The sequence below is a fragment of the Canis aureus genome, chromosome 10 (genome assembly GCF_053574225.1).
Source record: "Canis aureus isolate CA01 chromosome 10, VMU_Caureus_v.1.0, whole genome shotgun sequence".
In the NCBI taxonomy this organism is placed as follows: domain Eukaryota; kingdom Metazoa; phylum Chordata; class Mammalia; order Carnivora; family Canidae; genus Canis; species Canis aureus.
The window spans coordinates 5,044,698-5,066,388 of NC_135620.1; the positions used below are offsets into that span (position 1 = coordinate 5,044,698).

Consider the following 21,691-nt stretch of genomic DNA (forward strand, 5'->3'; position numbering starts at 1 on the left):
ACAAATTAGGGCATGATCTTTTTTCTACGAAGCATCATGAATAAAAATATAATAGTGATTACTGTCATAGCAGTGGTTAACAATAATGTGGAAATCATACTTGAAGGATGCTTACAGAGTCATTATTTTACAGACAAGGAATAACTGTTGGTTGTAGACCTATCTGGGTGAAGTTATGAGGACTAGAATGGAAAGGAAAGAAGGAGGTGTTTGACAAAGAGTTGGAGTTTGCTTGTGTATAGTTCTCTTAGTGGAAACCTGAAGACCCAGTGGATTTCTGGAGACTGAGTAGCCAGTCCAGGTCAAAGCAGGTGTGCATGCATATACACTACATGTCAAGGGCTCTCCCTCCCAAAAGGTTTGATAAATTGAGATCACTTTCTGAGCCTTTTGGATTTTGATCCATGGAAGGGTGACATAGGCGGGGGGGGGGGGGGGGGGGGGAGTCTTGTAAAAAGGAAATCAAACTGACTCTATGTCAAGGTTAGAAGTGTCCTGACCCCACCAGATATCTACATCTGTGCTTATTTTTTTTTTTAATTTAAATTTGATTTAACAGACAGTGCAATACTGGTTACACGAGTAGAATTCAGTGAGTTATCACTTAAATATGACACCCTGTGCTCATCACAACAAATGCCCCCTTTTATGCCCATCAGCCATCTAACCTATCCCCCCCGTGTCCCCCCATCTCCTTCCTCCCACCTCCCTCCATCAAACCCTAGTTTGTTCTTTATTGTCAAGGTCTCTTATGATTTGTTTCCCTCCTTTTTATCTTTTCCTCCTTCCCGTATGTTCATCTGTTTTCTTTTTTAAATTCCACACATGAGTGAAATCGTATGGTATTTGTCTTTCTCTGACTGACTTATTTCACTAAACATAATACCCTCTAGTTCTATCCATGTTGTTGCAAATGGAAAGATTTCATTCTTTTCGATGGCTGAGTAATATTCCATGGTGTGTGTGTATGCGTGTGTATCCACATCTTTATCCATTCACCAGTTGTACATCTCTGCTTATTGACAGATCAACAGTTTATTGAGGGAAGAAGATGTGAGGGAAATCAAGTGTACCAGTCAAAGCTCCTAGGCTATTTAAAAGAATTCTGGGAATGGAACTTCCTGAAGATATTCCAGTAAAACCACAGAAAGGGAGGATGATTTCTATGTAATTAGACTAAAGTGGGTCCCTGTGAAGATTGAGGTAAACTGTGAATTTTGTACGAGGGTTTGTGGTTTGCAGATATGTGTATTTAAATAAAATTTCATAGTGATTAATATATCTGTTGAAAATTGGAACCTTATGTCCTATCATATTTTGACTTAAAGTGAATAATGTATAGTACTCCCTTTTAATTTGGCACTCTTTCTTTGGCTTTGCTTTTTCGTCTTCATATCCTGACTTCCTTGACTGAGTTAGTGGTTCGAGAACACACAGATATGGTGGAGGCAGTTTTACAGAGGGAAGTGTGGTTGGAGGGTGTGGGGAGAGAAAAAATTATTTTCTACCCTCTTATTTTCTGTGACTGAGGCATGCTAATTAAATTAACAAAAAGATGGGTTAACAGAAGAAAAGGCACACAAATGTTATTTGATGTTACTATTTTGATATTTGTGTGTATGGAGGCCTTCACAGATAAGAAATGAAGATCCCAAAAAGGTGGTTGGATTCAAGGGCTTATATACCTATTTTAACAGAGTGCTAAATTTGTGAAGTGAAAAGGAAAAGGGTTTTAGGCTTCTAGGGATGGTAAATTGTGGGACTAGAGGTGGAAATGAGTGGAAGGTAAGGGTAATTATATTAAAGTAAGTTTGTGCAGACTCATTTTGTATTGATTTTTCTATGATGTAGAGAAAGGAGCCCTGCCTAGGGGTCAGGAGATGTGGGCTTTGGTCATGGTTCTTCCTACAGCCTTGTTTGTAACAAGGAAAATCACTTTGCTTGCAGTGTGTGTGTGTGTGTGCGTGTGTGTGTGTGTGCGTGTGTGTGTGTGTGAGGGGCGGGATATCAGAATAGATTATCATCCTCTAAAGCATATTCTATGGACTACTTCAAAATATGGTTCCTTGGACAACACGGGAAGAAACATCCCTTTCTTGGAAATTCATGAAGCACATTAGCCCTACGATTTGCTACAGTGAGGAAACCTGCCAAATACTGTTTTATCAAGTATTGCCAAACATTATTTGACTGTAGAAAAACCTTCCATTATACTTTTTTTTTCTTTTTAAAATAGAGGCTTTTAACTAGTCCTAGAAATATAGATCCATAAGAAATACTTTGGGGATGCCTGGGTGGCTGAGTCAGATAAACATCTGCCTTTGACTCAGGTCATGATCTTTGTGTTCTCAGATGGAGCTGAGTGGGGCTCCCTGCTCGGCAGGGAGTCTGCTTCTCCCTCTTCCTCTGCCCCTCCCCACCCCTGCCCTGTGTGCATGCGCTCTCTCTCATAAACAAACAAATTAATTAATTAATAAAATCGTAAAAAGAAATACTTTGGAAAAACTTGAGCTTAATCTGTAAAATACCTTGCTGGTCTTAACCTTTATAATTAAAAATTTTTTTTTACTGTAGGAAATAACCTATTTGTGCATAGCTAATATGTTTTTTCAAAAAAGACCTGACAGATACTGATACAGAAAAATATATACACCTGACAGTATACAGCAAAGACATGGCAATATTGGCAGAAAAATATAAGAAGAAAAAGAAATTCAGCAATTAATAAGCAGTATGTGTACCATTAGCAGGCAATGGGTGGTTTGAGGAAAAGTTTTATGAGAGTTTTAGTTGAGAGGTTTGTGAGATGTTAGAGAAAATAATCAGAGCCACGTGGGAGAAGCTAACAAGTAAGGAAAAGAGGTAGGGTTTTCTCTGAAGAATATTATGTATATGTTCTTTGATCTTGAATAACTCAAGTAAGTGATACAATGAATAATCCTGTATTGATAATCAATGATGTCAAGAATAGGTGTGTCTCTTGGGGGATGTATAGGAACACAGGGCAGTATGCTGCTAAAAGGGGAGCCGTCATCAATTTAATTATATATAATTATATTTAATTATATATAATCTTTGAGATGGGGCCTGCCAACTTGAGCCTGCCTACATCATTTGTGGGGCCCTTTGCATCTTGTGCCAGGGCAAAATGAAGAAATGGGGTCTTTTTTTCTAAAACCAGGAAAAAGTGCAAATTTGAGATGCTAAGATGGTATAAATAGATGAATAAAAGAAAATTCTAAGCAAAGAAAAATTAAAAATTAAAATGATCACCTTGGATTTTCTCATTCATCTTTATATTGTGCAATGCCATTTTTAAACACAAATATGAAAGCCTTCTATTTTTCTAACTCTGTAAAGGGACTTTAACTAGTATGTACAATCAGCGCAATTGCACGATTTGTGTTTTGCAGCTCAATCATATTTGTGGATAAAAAGTAATTGCTCCTGCTGTTTGGATGGGGTCTTAGCAGTGTATGGAGAACTTCCATGTGCCATGACTCTGTATACAGATTAAGATATTGGCTACTATCATCATTTTATGGATGATCCAATAGGGGCTCCAGGAACTTATCACTTGCTTAACTAGTCTTTCAAGGTAGAGACTCTGATTTCAGATTCTATTCTCTTGATGCCACATCTCTCTCTCTTAAATTATACTGCTGTTGTAAAAACGTTGAAATCTATACAACAACAGTTTTCCTTTATTCATGCTTAATGAGATATACTTTTCTTGTGTGGTAGCAGAAGCTTTTGGGCTGTCTCTGATAAGGACAAGTAGTATAGTGGGTCAGGAGGCTGTACACTGATATTTCCAGCTCTGCCTCTCCCTAGTTACAAAGCCTTGGACCAGTCACTTGGAGATAAAAAAAAAAAAATAGCACCCAACTCCCCAGATTTTCATGAAGATTACACCAGGCACTGTAAGTCAAGGGCTTAGAGTAGTATCTGGCTATCCATGTATCATACAGAAAAAGCTATTTTTCTGCCTGTTTGGAGGATCATTTTGTTGTTCTGTAGTCCTTGGATGGCAGAAGGAAGATTAGGGAAAAGAAAACAAGTCCAGTATTTGTTAGTTTTTGTACTTTCCAGAAATCTGGTGGAAGATTCAATTTGGGGACTCATTAAAATAAAAGGAGGATACTCCTTTTTAAATAGTTCTTTTAAAAAAAAAAAAAAAGATTTATTTATTTATTTATTCATGAGAGATACAGAGAGAGAGGCAGAGACCTAGACAGAAGGAGAAGCAGGCTTCCTATGGGGAGCCTGATGCAGCACTCAATCCCAGGACCCCAGGATCATGACCTGAACTGAAGGCAGACACTCAACTACTGAGCCACCCACGTACCCCCCTTTTTAAATAGTTCTAAACTAGAGTTTGTGTCATCTGTGTCAAGGCCCCAGTTGTACCCCTGGTTGGTCCGGTAGCCAGTTTCCCTCTTGGAAGGTAGAAGCATCAGCTTCTTCTGGACTCTGTAAATTGGAGAAATATCAAAAAGAGAGAGCACATTAGTGAAAATCTCTCATCCCTGGGAAAGAAACAGGCCTTTGGGTCCCAGCTTTAGAGTACATGCTAAGCTGCTTCTGTCAAATTTGGGGGAATTAGAGAGACCCAGCAAAAAAATCCCTTAACCTGGAATCAAAATTCTAAAATCCCCTTTCAGAAGTGGGTTATTGCCAGAAAGCTCCTCTTTTCTGATGCAGACACCTTGGGGAGCCTGCCATGGTTAAGCCCTTATTTACCCTTCAAAGCAGTGAGTTCCTGAGCTTTTCTTTGAAGCTGAAGTGGCTCTGGAGTTGACCGAGTAGTAGGAGGTGGAGCAGTGGGGAAGAGTCAAAACAGGAAACAGAGGGTAGAGGGAAAAGTTGATGCCAGCTGGGGGTGAGGGGGTTGGGGGGGGTCAGGAGTCATGGTTCTGCTTCAGTGTTAAAACCAATTTCCTGAACAGCCTTGCTAGGAGAAAGGTCAACTTTTGGAGGCCCTGCCCTGCTCTGATGGTCTGTTATTCCCTATCCTTGTGTTGAGTCTGGCAGCCTGTACCACTCTGTTTTTAGGTGAAGATCAAGAGATAGATCTCAAGGGAAGGTGAACAGTTTCAAACTTTCTGGAATCTTCTGGAAGGTTAACTCATGCCATTTTATTATATCCATTTGAAGCCTCAGCCTATTAATCGAGGTTGTTTTAAATTCCTGGTCTGATAATTCTAACATCCCTGCCATGTCTGGATCTGACACCTGCTCTATATCTTCAAAGCGGATTTTTTTGCCTTTGGTCTGCCTTGTAATGTTTTCATGATAACCAGACAAGACCAACCCGATAAAGGGAACTGCCATAAACTGGCTTTAGTAATGCCTGGTGAGGTGTGAGGGAGAGGAGGTAGGTATAGTCTAGGAGTTAGGCCTCCCTGTCTTTACCCTGAGCCTTTATCTCTGGGCTATAGACTTCACTGGTGTTCCCATGGAGGTTTCTGCTGGCGGATGTTGGTGTTCTCTGACATTTGTCTGTCTGTCTGTCTTTCCAATTCTAGGGGGCTGTGACCTCAATTCTCTTACAGTTCTAAAAAGAGTTGATGATGTTTTTGGTTTGTTCAGCTTTTTATTTGTTATTGAGATGGTGTGGTGACTTCCAGACTCCTGATGCATGGAAGTGGGAAGAAGTCTGGAAGGTTATGCTAACATAGGAATGTCTATTGATTCTTAAATATAGCCTTGTATTTCCAGGACAGTCTATTACTCTCTGTCTCTGGGATGATGTTTAAAAAAGCTTATAATTTCTGGTTTTCCAGTACTTCAGGGGATCTCTTTTTTTTTTTTTTCAGAGGGTGGAGCTCATTTTTCAAGTTCTCTAAACAAGTTCTCTAAACTCACTTTCATGTTTTAAAGATAATGTCTGGGGATCCCTGGGTGGCTCAGCAGTTTGGCGCCTGCATTTGGTCCAGGGCATGATCCTGGAGTCCTGGGATCGAGTCCCACATCAGGCTCCTTGCATGGAGCCTGCCTCTCCCTCTGCCTGTGACTCTGCCTCTCTCTCTCTCTCTCTCTGTCTCTCATGAATAAATAAATAAAATCTTTAAAAAAATTAAAGATAATGTCTAGTTATCTCTAAACACAGCTTCCATCTGGGTCTTGAACTTGCTTCAGCCCCTCGAGAAGGCATAGGGCTGTTCTTTGATGTTCTCTTTGATGTTAGCTGTTTGGGAGTATTTTAAGGAAGTGTCCATGGTACTTAATAGATTTAAATTAAATTAAATTAAATCAAATTATTAAAGTAAATTAAATTAAATAACAGACCCAGGGCTTGTGGGTGGATGAGACATTGATCCCTCTGAGGCAGTGGTGTAGGTGGCAGAAATACTGACTGGTCGTCTTTATCCTGAGACCTGTAGATAGTTGTTAAGAATGTTCTCAGTGTGACAGCTCCATGGTTGTAGATCTGGGACTGGATTCAGCTGGGCCTTTGGGGCTCACTAGCGCTTTGCAGGGAGTGCCCTAACCTTATTCTGAAGGGCTGGTAGAAAATACACAAGACCTGACAAAACCTTTGTGTGGGTGTATTTTACTTAGGTTTTCCCAGAATTCTCCCTTCCATTTGCCAAGACAACTCCCCTCCCTCCAAACCCTCTTCATTCTTTTCTGCAAAAGCATTTGTCTTTTCTGTTAGAGTAGTCTTTCATGGTCCCCTAAAACTAGAGCTGAATGGTAATGCCAAGCCAATTTCCTTTTTCCCTTTCTTGGAGGCAGAAAAGAGAGAGTCTTCAGTCATTCCAAAGGGAAAGGGTAGGTGACATATTTACATTTTAGGCTCTTTCCATGAGTTCAGTTCTTAAAATCAAGTGAGAGGGGCATAAGCATCCATAATAAAGTGGCTGAAATTAAAAATCTTGTCATTCGCAACTTTAAGGAGTCACAAAGCCAAGGAAAAGGCATAGGTTGTTAAAATATTTGAAAGGTTGAGAATTACTGCCTGAAGACCTACTTTATTATTTTTGTACTTCTGGTATCCCTGTCTATAAGCTAGGGTGCAATTGTGCCTCCAAAGAATTGACAAAAGGAAAAAGAGGCTATATATCTCAACTATCCACAGTATTTTACCTGTATTTAGTTCAGTAAACATTTATTTGTTTGTTTGTTTATAAAGATTTTAAAAAAGTGATCTCTACACCCAATGTGGGTGGAGTTCAAACTCACAACCTTGAGATCAAGAGTTGCATGTTCTACCCACTGAGCCAGTGAGGGGCTCCTCAGTAAACATTAAGCATCATTAGAGCTAGATTGTGTTGGTGAATCGGAAAATTCTGAGATAAATAGGACAGAGTTCTTGCCCTAAAAGAGCTTAGAGAATGGAGGATAAAATAGGTTCTAAAAATATGAGCAGGGATCCCCGGGTGGCTCAGCGGTTTGGCTCCTGTCTTTGGCCCAGGGTGTGATCCTGGAGTCCCGGGATCAAGTCCCACGTTGGGCTCCCAGCATGGAGCCTGCTTCTCCCTCTGCCTGTGTCTTTGCCTCTCTCTCTCTGTGTCTCTCATGGGTAAATAAATAATCTTAAAAAAATTAAAAATATGAGCAACATGGAGACTATGGAACAGAAGTGGAAACATTGCACCTTTTTTTGTGAATGAGAATGGAAGTGGCATCTGAAGAATTGAAAGATGGGTAAGTCAGCTAGAGGTACAATCATTCTACTTAGAAGACATTGCGATTGCCCCCTCCCTCCTGAACCCCCCCACACCCCCACCCAGCATCTATCCTGTGCCTCTGTTAGGTCAGAGCAATGCCATCTGGATAGGATTGATTCTATCCCCACTCCCTGGATACACTCTGATTGGTTCAACCTGGTTGGTGCAACTCTGTGCCCTTTCTATTATAATTGATTCACACAACCTGGACTTGAAGCATTTTGCTGGGTGGCAGATGTGGGTTGAATTTGCATAAATCACAGGCATTTTTCTTGGAATTCCATGACCTTTATGCTGTATTTCCTTCAAGTTGCTACTGACTGCAATGCATTGATAGGAAGCGGGGAACTGTAGGGTTCACAATGAAGGAAGCAAGTCTAAGAACGAAGCTGACACAGAGACAGGGGCACAGAGCAAAGAGAAAGGCAGAAAAATGGACCTGCAATACTCCTCTAACACATACACGAACCTTGAAATCCAACATCTTGTGGTTACATAAACTGATAAATTCACTTAACTGTTCAGGCTAGTTCAAATGAGGATTTCTGGACTTGGAACCAAAAGTATTATAAATGATATGTGACAGAGGAGAGGTGGGCATTTCAGGGAAGTTCAGTTCAAGAGATGTGATAACAGGCAAAGGCTAAGAGATGAGATGTGCCATATTTGAAGGGGCTCAATTTGAGGATTAGAATTTTGTAACTGAACAGAAATATAAAGATCACTTGTTCTGGACCTTCCTTTGTCATATGAGGAAAGGGAGCCTGGTGACTTTTCAAGGGTTGAGCTGAGTGGTGGCAGGCTTGGTTTTAAGAGCTGCCATTCTTGTTCCGTGGTTCCTATCTGCCTCCCCACTTCTCAAGCAATCACAGCGCCTAGCCTCCAGACCAGTGTCACTTCCTCCTCTGTGTCACACATCTTTCCAAACTCAACTAGGACAAGATGGGGCTTGTCATTTCTGCCCAAACCCTTGTTCTTCCCCTATGTGTCCTGTCTTGAGTTACTCAAGATAGAAATGTGACCTTTTTCTTCCCACCTAAATGTTCTTCTTATGTGATCTTGCATACCCTCTATCAACCTCTGTATCCTGATAAGTCCCAAACATAAGGCTTCAAGCCCATGATTTTTAGACTCTTGGATACATCTTCCATCTGTACATTTTCACTGGAAGTTCTCTGAAGTATATCGGACTGAACATGTCCCAAATGACATAAATTCTCCCATTTGCCAAAAAGCAATTATAGCAGATGAGTGGGTCCACTTGTCACGTTTCTCGGATTTATTCCCAGTTCCACCTTCTCTGAATTGAACCCTCCATCCCCACTAACCAGTTGGTCAGTACTGTTTCTTTTAGGTCTTTATAATGCTTTCTGTTTTCCCCACCCACTGCTGTTGCCTTCATTCAGGTCACCAACATTTCTTCATCAGAAATTAAAAGTCCGATTCCTTGTCCCTCATCTTGTGTTACTTCCAGCCTATCACCCCGTCCTCCCCACCAACTGTTAGTGATCTTTCTAAAATGGACATTTTAGATGACACTGTAGTGGCCCCGGCCACCAATCTCTCCTGCCCCCAGCGTTGTAGTGGTGTTTTCTTGGTCATTTGACTTGTTTATAATTCAGCTGAAGTCTCTTTCCCACAAGGTGCACAGCGTTTAATGGCCTTGCTCAGATTTTCCTCCCCATTTTTATTTTTAGCTCAGCTGCACCAAAGTTCAGCCTAAGCCACTCTCGGCCAAAGTCACGGTTGAAGCTCCTTACGGGGGCATTTGGGTTTTTAGCCTTTATTGATGTGTGTGGTTTATTGCTATAAAAATCAGGGAATTGGGGATCCCTGGGTGGCTCAGCGTTTTAGCACCTGCCTTTGGCCCAGGGCGCGATCCTAGAGTCCCGGGATGGAGTCCCGCGTTGGGCTCCCGGCATAGAGCCTGCTTCTCCCTCTGCCTGTGTCTCTGCCTCCCTCTCTCTCTCTCTATGTCTATCATGAATAAATAAATAAATCTTTAAAAAAAATCAGGGAATTATGTCATTTTTGTGTGTTAGTTTTGTCCACCTTTAGTCTAGAGCTACTAGCTTGGAGCTTCTTTCCAGTGGCTCTTGAGAAGTCAGAGCTTGGGGGTCGAGGCACAGTCTCCCAGACTCTGGCAATGCTTGTGATATTATTTGCAAACCTGGCTGCCTAAGAATCACTCCCTGCATGAGCAGCTTATTGTTCAGCCAGGGTTTGGTCAGAGGCTATGCTGGAGCCCTCGTGCCAGTGAGTTGTCCACCCTGTGATGGTGGATCTGTACAGCTTGGCCTACTTTTAAGTGTGCCTCATCCCGCTGTGGCCACTCATGAGTGGGTGTAACCTGGCATGTGTGCACAGCTTTCCTGACACCCTACATCATCTCCAAGAGGGCTCTTCTTGGCGGTCTCTTCCCCTGATTCTAAACTGGCTATTAAACTGGCTGCTCTGACATTTTGTGCATCATGGAACCACTGTCATTGTTTTTTTTTTTTTAAGATATTATTTATTAGAGAGAGAGAGAGAGAGATTAAGAATGAGCAGACATGAGAAGTGGGAGAGGGAGGAACATGGAGCAGAGAGCCTGATGTGGGACTCAATCCCAGGACCCCCGGGATCATGACCTAAGTCAAAGGCAGATGCTTAACCAACTGAGCCACCCAGGCACCCCCAATGTCACTGTTTTCCACCAAGATCTCCATCGCCTTTGACAACATCCTTAGACATGGAGTTTGCCACTTTCTGTTCCAAATAAGTTGGCCCACCTCAGGCAAGGCTGTGGGACTTTTTATTCTTAGGGTTTTCTTTGCCCTCCGGGAAAAGTGTCCTGGGCACCAAATGTGAGCAAGGAGCTAGGAGCTGCTTTCTGGGTGTGACACTCTATGAGTGGGAATGGAGAGGAGAGAGTAGCCCCTTCCTCCTTGGAACTTCTGCTCTGATGCATCTGCCAGTGATGCACACAGTGGAGGAGAAGGAAGATGTGAAGATGTGAGTGGAGCCATAGCCTAGGGCAGATATCAAAGAACTCAATTCAGGTGACAAAGGGCAGACAGCTAGACCCAGAGACCAGCGGATGTATTTGCCATTGTCCTCGAGTTGGTCTCAGAGGGCTGAAGTATCCAGTTTGAGGCAGAACTTTGTTGCCTGTCCCCTGGCTTTACACCTGGTAATTCCAGGCAGCCCTACATGAAGATGAAGAATTAAACATCTGGCAGCTCAGTACTCCCCAGACACAGATCACTGTTGATAGTCTGATTCCAACCCATTTGAGACATTGGGATTTATTCTGCATGTGGTGCTAACCTGCAGTGCTAGCTTCCTCCTTGAAAGATCTAATGATGCCCTTGAGGGAAAGGAGAATCCCTTCTTTTTCTTGTGCTGCATTAGTTTTATTTTTTTGCTAATAGAGTCTTTGTAGAGAGAAGAGGAAAGAAAGAAAAAAAAAAAAAAAAAAAAGCTCTTACAAATGAGCCAGGATGGGAGTCATCAGGGCCCAGTATTCTGAGTCTGTTGTACCACAGACATGGGGTTGGATGGAGGAAGAGAGATTGTATCCTCTTGGCTTGATATAGAGCTTCTGCAACTCAGAGCTGGGGATGATGAATGACACCAGAAGTCTGCTCCTTCCAGGGTAAAATCAGAGCTACAGACTAGTGGCAGCTGGAGGGGAAGGAGAGCCCCCATCTTCTTGCTTATGCATACTAGAGGTAGAGCTTTATGACATGGAAATGATCGGAGGTGGGTGGGAATGGAGTGGGTCTTGGCTCAGATGCCACAGACTCTTACTGTTCTTACTGGAATTTAATAATGTTTTGTTGAATGCATATTTCTCCATTTGCTATATGCCTTAGGAAAATTTCCAGAACCTTTAAAGGATTATTTTATAGAGTTGACCTTAGAACAACACAATTTGAACCATGCAGGTCCTCCTATATACAGATTTTTTTTTTGATAAATATAGTGCAGTACTGTAAATGTATTGTCTCTTCCTTATAATGTTCTTAATACTTTCCCTTAGTTTATTGTAAGAGTACAAATATAATAATATACAAAACATGTGTTAATTGACTATGGTATCAGTAAAACTTCTGGTTAACAGTAGGCTATTAGTAAAGTTTTGGGGGTATGATGTGTGGATTTCTGACTGTATAAGGGGTCAGCACCCCCAAACTCCATGTTGCTCAATGGTCTACTGTACATATTTTTCAACAGTTAAATTGTGTTGGTGGGAGTGGGCTCACTGAGCCCACTGCATCATTGCAGAAGTCCTGCTATTCATTTTAACACCCCAGAACCCTTCAAAAGCTGGAAGTGACCTAGGCTTCTCTCAGCTTCCTAGAAGGCCTGGTTGTACCATATAGGTACTCAATGTTTGATCAGATTAATGAACACATGGATGGATGAGACCTGGGCATTGTTAGGTAAGATGAATTGAAGCATGGGGAAGCAAAATGTAGGAGGTTGGTGCAACTGTCAAGTATATCATGTTCTTCTTTTTTTTTTTTTGAAGATTGCTATTTATTTATTTATTTATTTATTTATTTATTTGAGACACACAGAGTGAGGAAGAGACACAGACAGAGGGAGAAGCAGGCTCCCTATGAGGAACCTCATGTGGAACTCAATCCCAGGACCCCAGGATCATGACCTGAGCCAAAGGCAGATGCTCAACCACTGAGCCATCTAGGCATCCATGGTTTCCTTTTCTGATTCTTCCTCCCTCCCTCATTCTTTCTATACCAGAGAATTTAGGCAATTTAGGAATGCTGAATTTTCGCAATCTGAAATCTATGGGCACTAAAAGATCTTCTTCCAAAGGTGCCAGGATGAGAAGGATGGGACATGTAAATCTACCTCTGTCTCCTAGTTTCTAACTTTGTCTGTTATTCAAGTCTGTGTCCTCAAACTCTGAGTGTAGCAACAACTTCTCATTCTGTATTCACAGTATCCCAGCCTGTGTCTGCAACAAAACTGGCAGTGAATGAAATGAACACAAGCAAACATGCCCTACCTGATTTGAGCATTAAGATTATTAGGAGCTACTTAGCAGTAATTAATCTCTACCCTGGCACAGATGGAGGAAATAATGGATGACAAAAGGGTTCCATTGAACTTTACAGAAGAATATGCAGCTGGTCTGCACCTCTGTTTAATATAGCTTGCTCAGATTCCATGAATATCCTTGGTTGATGCATCAGGAAAAACTTGTGTGACTCACAGATAATTTTTACTAACTAGAGCCACCAAAGTAATTAGCCATGGTGTGGCAGTCTTTAGTTGAGAGACATGCATTATATGATAATAATGGACCGAACCGAAGCTAATTTTATTTATTTCATTGTTGCTTATAAATATTGGAGAGGAAGAGTGAATGTGTAAGAGGACATGTGAAAATTGGCTTTATCTTCAGAATTTTTTTTTTTTTTTTTTTTTTTCGGAAATGAAAATGCTTATTTGTGTGGGGCTGAGATATTTCCCAGTCTGTTTTTTCACTTATAGATCTTCTGTGGAAACCTGAGCCTATTAGTTATCCCTTAATCTAGTTTTCCTCTCTTTATTGCTAATGGCATATCAGATTTTTTAATGGACCGTATAGCCATTGAAAGACTACATTTCCCAGCACGCCTTGTAGGTAGGTGTGGACATGTGACTCAGTTTGGGCCAATGAGATGTAAGTAAAGGTATCGTGTGACTTCTAGTAAGTGTCCTTAGGGAGAGGCAAGCTTATCTCTCTTTTTTTGCCTCTGGATTGACTGTATAATGGGTAGGTCTTATAGGAGTAATCTTAACGCATGATGGGGCAAAAATTATAGAATTCTGGGTTCCTCACAGTTTGTGGAGCTACAAACAGCCCCAGGCTATCGATCTGCAGCCCCAGGCTATCCATCTGCAGACGTTTTCAATGAAAGAATAAAATGTTTTAAGCCGGAGAGGAGGGGCAAAACGGCGGAAGAGTGGGGTCCCCGAGTCACCTGTCCCCACCAAATTACCTAGATAACCTTCAACTCATCCTGAAAATCTACGAATTCGGCCTGAGATTTAAAGAGAGAACAGCTGGAACGCTACAGTGAGAAGAGTTCGCGCTTCTATCAGGTAGGAAGACGGGGAAAAAGAAATAAAGAAGCAAAAGGCCTCCAAGGGGGAGGGGCCCGCGAGGAGCCGGGCTGAGGCCGGGGCGAGTGTCCCCAGGACAGGAGAGCCCCGTCCCGGAGGAGCAGGAGCTGCACCGACCTTCCCGGGCGGAAAGGGGCTCGCGGGGAGCTGGAGCAGGACCCAGGAGGGCGGGGATGCCCTCGGGCTCCCGGGGACACTAACAGACACCTGCGCCCCGGGAGAGTGCGCCGAGCTCCCTAAGGGCTGCAGCGCACACGGGGGACCCGGAGCAGCTCGGGGGGGGCTCGGGGGCGGCTCCGCGGAGGGGGCTGCGGGGCGGGAGCAGCTGGGGGGCTCGGGGGCGGCTCCGCGGAGGGGGCTGCGGGGCGGGAGCAGCTCGGGGGCTCGGGGGCGGCTCCGCGGAGGGGGCTGCGGGGCGGGAGCAGCTCGGAGGGGCTCGGGGGCGGCTCCGCGGAGGGGGCTGCGGGGCGGGAGTGCGAATCCAACAGCGCAGGCCCCGGAGCACAGGGCGCCGGGACACAGCCCAGGATCCGGCCTCCCCCGGGACAGGCAGAGGCCGGGAGGGCCCAGGACAGCGAGGACGCTCCTGCCCCAGCTGAGCAGATCAGCGGCCCCGCCCCGGAGCCTCCAGGCCCTGCAGACCGAGAGCTCCGGAGCTACTGCGGGGGCTGACTCCAGGGCTGCAGAGCTGGCCCCGCCACTGGGGTTGTTCCTCCAGGGGCCTCACGGGGTAAACAACCCCCACTGAGCCCTGCACCAGGCAGGGGGCAGAGCGGCTCCCCCAAGTGCTAACACCTGAAAATCAGCACCACAGGCCCCTCCCCCTGAAGACCAGCTGGACGGACAAGTTCCAGGGGAAGTCAAGGGACTTAAAGTATACAGAATCAGAGGATACTCCCCCATGTGTTTTTTTTTTGTTTTGTTTTGTTTTTTGTTTTTTGTTTTTTTGTTTTTTTTGCTTTTTGATTTCTGTTTGCTTCACCCACCCTTTTTTTCCCTTTCTTTTTCTTTCTCTTTTTCTTCTCTTTTTTTCTTTTTTTCTTCCTTTTTTCTTTTTCTCTTTTCTTTCCTTCTTTCTCTCCTCTCTTTTTCTCCTTTTCCCAATACAACTTGTTTTTGGCCACTCTGCACTGAGCAAAATGACTAGAAGGAAAACCTCACCTCAAAAGAAAGAATCAGAAACAGTCCTCTCTCCCACAGAGTTACAAAATCTGGATTACAATTCAATGTCAGAAAGCCAATTCAGAAGCACTATTTATACAGCTACTGGTGGCTCTAAAAAAGCATAAAGGACTCAAGAGACTTCATGACTGCAGAATTTAGATCCAATCAGGCAGAAATTAAAAATCAATTGAATGAGATGCAATCCAAACTAGAAGTCCTAACGACGAGGGTTAACGAGGTGGAAGAACGAGTGAGTGACCTAGAAGACAAGTTGATAGCAAAGAGGGAAACTGAGGAAAAAAGAGACAAACAATTAAAAGACCATGAAGATAGATTAAGGGAAATAAACGACAGCCTGAGGAAGAAAAACCTACGTTTAATTGGTGTTCCCGAGGGCGCCGAAAGGGACAGAGGGCCAGAATATGTATTTGAACAAATTCTAGCTGAAAACTTTCCTAATCTGGGAAGGGAAACAGGCATTCAGATCCAGGAAATAGAGAGATCCCCCCCTAAAATCAGTAAAAACCGATCAACACATTTAATAGTGAAGCTTGCAAATTCCAAAGATAAAGAGAAGATCCTTAAAGCAGCAAGAGACAAGAAATCCCTGACTTATATGGGGAGGAGTATTAGGGTAACAGCAGACCTCTCCACAGAGACCTGGCAGGCCAGAAAGGGCTGGCAGGATATATTCAGGGTCCTAAATGAGAAGAACATGCAACCAAGAATACTTTATCCAGCAAGGCTCTCATTCAAAATGGAAGGAGAGATAAAGAGCTTCCAAGACAGGCAGCAACTGAAAGAATATGTGACCTCCAAACCAGCTCTGCAAGAAATTTTAAGGGGGACTCTTAAAATTCCCCTTTAAGAAGAAGTTCAGTGGAACAATCCACAAAAACAAGGACTGAATAGATATCATGGTGACACTAAACTCATATCTCTCAATAGTAACTCTGAACGTGAACAGGCTTAATGACCCCACCAAAGGCGCAGAGTTTCAGACTAGATAAAAAAGCAGGACCCATCTATTTGCTGTCTACAAGAGACTCATTTTAGATAGAAGGACACCTACAGCCTGAAAATAAAAGGTTGGAGAACCATTTACCATTCGAATGGTCCTCAAAAGCAAGCAGGGGTAGCCATCCTTATATCAGATAAACTAAAATTTACCCCGAAGACTGTAGTGAGAGATGAAGAGGGACACTATATCATACTTAAAGGATCTATCCCACAAGAGGACTTAACAATCCTCAATATATATGCCCTGAATGTGGGAGCTGCCAAATATTTAAACCAATTAATAAACAAAGTGAAGAAATACTTAGATAATAATACACTTATACTTCGTGACTTCAATCTAGCTGTCTCTACCCTCGATAGGTCTTCTAAGCACAACATCTCCAAAGAAACGAGAGCTTTAAATGATACATTGGATCAGATGGATTTCACAGATATCTACAGAACTTTACGTCCAAACTCAACTGAATACACATTCTTCTCAAGTGCACATGGAACTTTCTCCAGAATAGACCACATATTGGGTCACAAATCGGGTCTGAACCAATACGAAAAGATTGGGATCGTCCCCTGCATATTCTCAGATCATAATGCCTTGAAATTAGAACTAAATCACAACAAGAAGTTTAGAAGGACCTCAAAAATGTGGAGGTTAAGGACCATCCTGCTAAAAGATGAAAGGGTCAACCAGGAAATTAAGGAAGAATTAAAAAGATTCATGGAAACTAATGAGAATGAAGATACAACTGTTCAAAATCTTTGGGATGCAGCAAAAGCAGTCCTAAGGGGGAAATACATCGCAATACAAGCATCCATTCAAAAACTGGAAAGAACTCAAATACAAAAGCTAACCTTACACATAAAGGAGCTAGAGAAAAAACAGCAGATGGACCCCACGCCCAGCAGAAGAAGAGAGTTAATTAAAATTCGAGCAGAACTCAACGAAATCGAGACCAGAAGAACTGTGGAACAGATCAACAGAACCAGGAGTTTGTTCCTTGAAAAAATTAATAAGATAGATAAACCATTAGCCAACCTTATTAAAAAGAAGAGAGAGGAGACTCACATTAATAAAATCATGAATGAGAAAGGAGAGATCACTACCAACACCAAGGAAATACAAACGATTTTAAAAACATATTATGAACAGCTATACGCCAATAAATTAGGCAATCTAGAAGAAATGGATGCATTCCTGGAAAGCCACAAACTACCAAAACTGGAACAGGAAGAAATAGAAAACCTGAACAGGTCAATAACCAGGGAGGAAATTGAAGCAGTCATCAAAAACCTCCCAAGACACAAGAGTCCAGGGCCAGATGGCTTCCCAGGGGAATTCTATCAAACGTTTAAAGAAGAAATCATACCTATACTTCTAAAGCTGTTTGGAAAGATAGAAAGAGATGGAGTACTTCCAAATTCGTTCTATGAGGCCAGCATCACCTTAATTCCAAAACCAGACAAAGACCCCACCAAAAAGGAGAATTACAGACCAATATCCCTGATGAACATGGATGCAAAAATTCTCAACAAGATACTGGCCAATAGGATCCAACAACACATTAAGAAAATTATGCACCATGACCAAGTAGGATTTATCCCTGGGACACAAGGCTGGTTCAACACCCGTAAAACAATCAATGTGATTCATCATATCAGCAAGAGAAAAACCAAGAACCATATGATCCTCTCATTAGATGCAGAGAAAGCATTTGACAAAATACAGCATCCATTCCTGATCAAAACTCTTCAGAGTGTAGGGATAGAGGGAACATTCCTCAACATCTTAAAAGCCATCTATGAAAAGCCCACAGCAAATATCATTCTCAATGAGGAAGCACTGGGAGCCTTTCCCCTAAGATCAGGAACACGACAGGGATGTCCACTCTCACCCTGCTATTCAACATAGTACTGGAAGTCCTAGCCTCAGCAATCAGACAACAAAAAGACATTAAAGGCATTCAAATTGGCAAAGAAGAAGTCAAACTCTCCCTCTTCGCCGATGACATGATACTCTACATAGAAAACCCAAAAGTCTCCACCCCAAGATTGCTAGAACTCATACAGCAATTCGGTAGCGTGGCAGGATACAAAATCAATGCCCAGAAATCAGTGGCATTTCTATACACTAACAATGAGACTGAAGAAAGAGAAATTAAGGAGTCAATCCCATTTATAATTGCACCCAAAAGCATAAGATACCTAGGAATAAACCTAAGCAAAGAGGTAAAGGATCTATACCCTCAAAACTATAGAACACTTCTGAAAGAAATTGAGGAAGACACAAAGAGATGGAAAAATATTCCAAGCTCATGGATTGGCAGAATTAATATTTTGAAAATGTCAATGTTACCCAGGGCAATATACACGTTTAATCAATCCCTATCAAAATACCATGGACTTTCTTCAGAGAGTTAGAACAAATTATTTTAAGATTTGTGTGGAATCAGAAAAGACCCCGAATAGCCAGGGGAATTTTAAAAAAGAAAACCATATCTGGGGGCATCACAATGCCAGATTTCAGGTTGTACTACAAAGCTGTGGTCATCAAGACAGTGTGGTACTGGCAGAAAAACAGACACATAGATCAATGGAACAGAATAGAGAACCCAGAAGTGGACCCTGAACTTTATGGTCAACTAATATTCGATAAAGGAGGAAAGACTATCCATTGGAAGAAAGACAGTCTCTTCAATAAATGGTGCTGGGAAAATTGGACATCCACATGCAGAAGAATGAAACTAGACCACTCTCTTGCATCATACACAAAGATAAACTCAAAATGGATGAAAGATCTAAATGTGAGACAAGATTCCATCAAAATCCTAGAGGAGAGCACAGGCAACACCCTTTTTGAACTTGGCCACAGTAACTTCTTGCAAGATACATCCACGAAGGCAAAAGAAACAAAAGCAAAAATGAACTATTGGGACCTCAGCAAGATAAGAAGCTTTTGCACAGCAAAGGATACAGTCAACAAAACTCAAAGACAACCTACAGAATGGGAGAAGATATTTGCAAATGACGTATCAGATCAAGGGCTAGTTTCCAAGATCTATAAAGAACTTCTTGAACTCAACAGCAAAGAAACAAACAATCCAATCATGAAATGGGCAAAAGACCTGAACAGAAATCTCACAGAGGAAGACATAGACATGGCCAACATGCACATGAGAAAATGCTCTGCATCACTTGCCATCAGGGAAATACAATTCAAAACCACAATGAGATACCACCTCACACCAGTGAGAATGGGGAAAATTAACAAGGCAGGAAACCACAAATGTTGGAGAGGATGGGGAGAAAGGGGAACCCTCTTACACTGTTGGTGGGAATGTGACCTGGTGCAGCCACTCTGGAAAACTGTGTGGAGGTTCCTCAAAGAGTTAAAAATAGACCTGCCCTATGACCCAGCAATTGCACTGTTGGGGATTTACCCCAAAGATACAAATGCAATGAAATGCCAGGACACCTGCACCCCGATGTTTCTAGCAGCAATGGCCACAATAGCCAAACTGTGGCAGGAGCCTCGGTGTCCATCGAAAGATGAATGGATAAAGATGTTGTTTATGTATACAATGGAATATTCCTCAGCCATTAGAAACGACAAATACCCACCATTTGCTTCCACGTGGATGGAACTGGAGGGTATTATGCTGAGTGAAATAAGTCAATCGGAGAAGGACAAACAGTGTATGTTCTCATTCATTTGGGGAATATAAAAAATAGTGAAAGGGAATATAAGGGAAGGGAGAAGAAATGTGTGGGAAATATCAGAAAGGGAGACAGAACATAAAGACTCCTAACTCTGGGAAACAAACTAGGGGTGGTAGAAGGGGAGGAGGGCGGGGGGTGGGGGTGAGTGGGTGACGGGCACTGAGGGGGACACTTGACGGGATGAACAGTGGGTGTTATTCTGTATGTTGGTATTTGAACACCAATAAAAATTATTTTATTAAAAAAATGTTTTAAGCCAGTTTTATTTTGCCTTTGCTTGGATATAGCCCTGAGTCTAATACTAATCTTATCTCATTGATGCATCACTAGATCACTTTTAATTAGAAAATGATAAACATGTTGTTAGGCTATGTTTGAAAAAACACTATGCCATTTTGTGATGGAATTGCTTAATCAAAGATCAGGATGATACACTATTTAAAAAAAACAAATGGATTTCAGGTCTAGTTGACCTAAAATTTATAACTGCACATGTTTAAATTATTCAGCTTGTTAAAGTGTGACATATGTACACACCTGTGAAACCAGCTTCTCAATTAAGATAATAAATGTTTCCATCATACCCAAAGTTGCCTCTGCCCTTTGTAATCCCTTCTTTCTGCCTCTTTCTGCTTCTGCTCCCAACTTCCGACCCCAGACAATCACTGATCTGCTTTCTCTCACTATAAATTATTGCTGAGCTATTTTTATTGCTAGGTAGCATTGCATTGTAAAGGTATATCACAGTTTGCTGATCCATTCGCTCCTGATAGACATTAGGTTGTCTCAGTTTGGGGTATTACCAACAGGCTGACATAAACACTGTGAACATCTGCTTTTACTTCTCCTAAGTACATGCCTAGGGGTGGAATGACTGGACCATGTGCTCTTAATATTTTAAGAAACTGGCAAATAGTTTGCTGAAGTTTTACCAAGGTTCAGTTCCTTCGCATCCTAATACTTGAAATGGTCAGTCTTTTAAATTATAGACATAAGAGTCTAACAGATCTGGTTTGGTATCAGGGCATCTGGGTGGCTCGGTGGTTGAGCGTCTGCCTTTGGCTCAGGTCTTGATCCCAGGGTCCTGGGATCAAGTCTCACATTGGACTCCTGGCAGGGAGTCTGCTTCTCCTTCTCCCTGTGTCTCTGCCACTCTCTGTGTCTCTCATGAAAAACAACAACAACAACAACAAAAAACCAAATAAAATCTTTAAAAAAAAATCCAGTTGGGCATTTTATTGTGGTTTTAATTTTTTTTTAATTTTTATTTATTTGTGATAGTCACAGAGAGAGAGAGAGAATGAGGCAGAGACACAGGCAGAGGGAGAAGCAGGCTCCATGCACCGGGAGCCAGACGTGGGATTCGATCCCGGGTCTCCAGGATCGCGCCCTGGGCCAAAGGCAGGCGCCAAACCGTTGCGCCACCCAGGGATCCCTATTGTGGTTTTAATTTGCATTTCCTTAAGGCTTATGATGCTGAGTCTTTTCATGCTTTTCCTTGGTACATATCTTCTTTGATGGTATCTCTTAAAGTCTTTTGTCTAGTTTTTATTAGATTTGTTACTGTCTTATTATTTCTTGTTTCTTTCTTATTATTGAGTTTTGAGAGTTCGTTACATATTTTGGTTATAATTCCTTTATCAGACATATAATTTTCAAATATTTTCTCAAGTCTGTGACTTGGTTTATTCTCCTCTTAACAGTATCTTTCAAAACACAAAAGTTACTAGTTCTGATTAGGTTCAGTTTATCAATTTTAATTTTTTTGATTTATTGATTTTTAAATGGATCTTTATTAAACAAATGTCACAAAGATTTTTTTCCTCCGGGTTCTTTTATGAGTCTTATAGATTTTTAACTTAGATCTGTGGTTCATTTGACTTAATTTTTGTGTATGTTGTGAGAGACGGATTGCACTTTTTTCTTTCCCTCCCTCCTTCCTTCCATCTTCTTTCTTTTGAGTTTATTAATTTTTTCATTCTCAAAGACACAGGTTT

General features: G+C 42.0%; 1 protein-coding gene across 1 annotated transcript in view; it reads left to right on the plus strand.

Moving 5' to 3' along the window:
- Positions 1 to 13,405: 13,405 nt before the first annotated feature.
- The window catches only part of LOC144321904 (uncharacterized), a 104,024-nt gene continuing 95,738 nt past the window's right edge, over positions 13,406 to 21,691 (plus strand). Inside the window, exon 1 of the mRNA XM_077911248.1 lies at positions 13,406 to 13,775. The gene's annotated coding sequence lies outside the window, so the exon portion shown is untranslated. The remainder of the gene's footprint in view (positions 13,776 to 21,691) is intronic.